This window comes from Rhinoraja longicauda, chromosome 5 (genome assembly GCF_053455715.1).
Source record: "Rhinoraja longicauda isolate Sanriku21f chromosome 5, sRhiLon1.1, whole genome shotgun sequence".
NCBI lineage: Eukaryota > Metazoa > Chordata > Chondrichthyes > Rajiformes > Arhynchobatidae > Rhinoraja > Rhinoraja longicauda.
In genome coordinates, this window is record NC_135957.1 from 60206125 (window position 1) to 60209110 (window position 2986).

The window sequence follows — 2986 nt, forward strand, 5'->3', positions numbered from 1 at the left end:
ATGCACGCATTTATAATAATGTCACCTAATGAGCTGCAGTGATGCCTAGATTGTCTTTGCAATCTCTAGTTATTTGCGAAGTAAACTATGGCTTTGAATGAGTTACTTTGCAAGTTGCAAGACGCAGTCTTCAAAGTGTTCCTTGCAATCAGATGGTGGATAGCAGAACTGAACTTTTAACCTATTCTCCTTCCCCAGATGCTGCCTGACCTATCGAGTTTTTTCACATCATACAGAGGAGATACATTGACAATCGGTGCAGGAGTAGGCCATTCGGCCCTTTGAGCCAGCACCGCCATTCAATGTGATTATGGCTGATCATCCACAATCAGTACCCCATTGATTCCTCTAGCCCTGAGCTCTAACTCTTTTGTTTTTATTTCAAAGTTCCAGCACTTACAATCATTTTTATTTATTTTTATTTGCAGATGATTAGGAGTCTTCTTCATCTTATGACTGTAGACCCTTTCTTCTGCATCAAGAGTTCCTGATCCCTCTAGATCCCTCAGTTCAGCCTCTTATCCCCTCCAGGTGCAGTCTTTCTATCTGCCGCGACACAGACTGTCTTTATTTTTCCACTTCCCTCACTCTAAAGGCAAGAGTGTCAGATAGCAATGCAGTGTATAAGTGTATAGCGTAATGTGCCAACAGGGAAGGAGATAGTGACAATGTCATTCACGGCATTTAACTATCTTCTGCATAGGCACCTTCAACAACATGGATATGGCAAGAATGGACCATGCCTGAAAGTATAGCTGCAACAAGGTGGATGGAATCATCCAGTGAATGCAACTTATGCAGGACGATCTCTTTGAGGATATGGTTAAACACCTGGAGCAAACAGTTATTGCAGTTATGGAGTCATATAGTGTGGAAACAGGCCCCTTGGCCCAATTTGCCCACACCATCCAACATGCCCCATATACACTAGTCCTACTTGCCTGTTTAGTCCATATCCCTCTAAACCTGTCCTAACCATGTACTTGTCTAATTGCTTCTTAAATGTTGCAATGGTTCTTGCCTCAACTACCTCCTCTGGCAGCTCGTTCCATACAACCACCACTCTTTGTGTGAAACAGTTACCCCTCAGATTGCGGGGGGGGGGGGGGGGGGGTGCAGGGAATGCTTAATAAAGGGCCTTTAAAGTCCTATTTAACTATGCACCCATTCCCTATCCTCCACTTGGACTTTGTCCTCACTAGGAGAGATTTCTGTCTGGGCATAAATGGTATGGTACATTAGTTTGAAGATGTAGTACCTATTAACACAGATAAGAACCCGTCTTCATGAACAGCTCCAAATTGTAGACAAGCGGTTATCAATTGTGAAATGAAAAGCATTGTTGCAAGAATAAGCACCGCGGTCTGAAAAGAGCTGGTTAGTGGGTCACAGGAAGGGGTTGCTCAAGAGACATGGGTTACAAACTGACATGACCACATCATAACATATCATATATATCAGCCGGAAACAGGCCTTTTCGGCCCACCAAGTCCGTGCCGCCCAGCGATCCCCGTACATTAACACTATCCTACACCCACTAGGGACAATTTTTTTTTTTTTAACATTTACCCAGCCAATTAACCCACATACCTGTACGTCTTTGGAGTGTGGGAGGAAACCGAAGATCTCGGAGAAAACCCACGCAGGTCACGGGGAGAACGTACAAACTCCTTACAGTGCAGCACCCGTAGTCAGGATCGAACCTGAGTCTCCGGCGCTGCATTCGCTGTAAAGCAGCAACTCTACCGCTGCGCTACCGTGCCGCCCACCATGAGGCATTCCTGTTTGCATTGGCCAAATGCAAGACAATAGGGACATGTACATTGACTTGCTTCAAACCATGCATCAAACATCTTCAGCTTCACAACCAATAATTGGAGGTATTGACGTCTCCAGCAGCACAGTCCCCACCGCACTTGGTCACTGTCCTCAGAAGTTTTAAAATTTGAACTGAGAAAGGCCAACTGAAGGTTCTTAAGGTTATTGAACTGAGGTTTAAAGATTAATCAAAAAAAGTTGGAGATAGCCCAAGAGAACATGAATTTGAGTAAAATATTATCAAACAAAAGGCAGTGCATTGATAACAAGATTAAGACCTGAAATAAATTATTCTTCTCCACACCCTTTAAGATTAGACCTATTAGATTTGCATATTGCTGCATTTAAAAATAAGATTTTGCAATATTAAGTGTTTTTTTATTATTTTAAATGGAAGGTAAATAAGCCAATACTAAAGCAATTAATGGAAGGTTTACATAAAGCACTCATTCTAACAACTGACCTAGAAACACTACTCATCGTGAATCAGTGTCCAGCAAATACTCAATATGAGCTGTCCAAACACTAAACACTAATTTTGCACCCATTACTTATGACCTTATAACTAAAGAAACAGCTAATAGTCTGCCTTGTTTACTTTCCAGTAAAGATCATGAACTCTGTACATAGGAATAAGATCATGTACTCCATACACTACACTATTCCTGTTCCTGTTCCTGTTCAAACTTATTCCAGGTCCTTATAACAGACCAGAAGGATTTGTTGGGCCAATTGGAAGGGAATAGATGGATGGATATGAGATTTTATGCTCAGAGGGAAGGAAGGCACTACCAAATTGCTGCAAATTTCTCTGAAGTCCCAGGAGGTTAAATGTAGAATTCCCAACATGTTCCAGTGAATGGCTTGAACTTCTTTTAATGTCAGTGATGTCAAGCAAATGACACCCAGCAACAACATGGAAACTTTCTGGTTACCTATCCAATGCAATAAAACACAACAAAAAACACCAAATGCTAATCAGGCAGGAGATCATCAGCAAAGTTGTGGGTTATACCTCCTCCTTGATATCAAGGATTTGCCCAAGAAAGATATCGCTGGAATTTAGAAGAGTGAGAGGTGAAATACAAAGATGACTAGCAGATCATGAAAAGCATAGTAATCCCAAGTTGAAGTAATCCAAAATGTTTATTTATACATTGTACAGGTG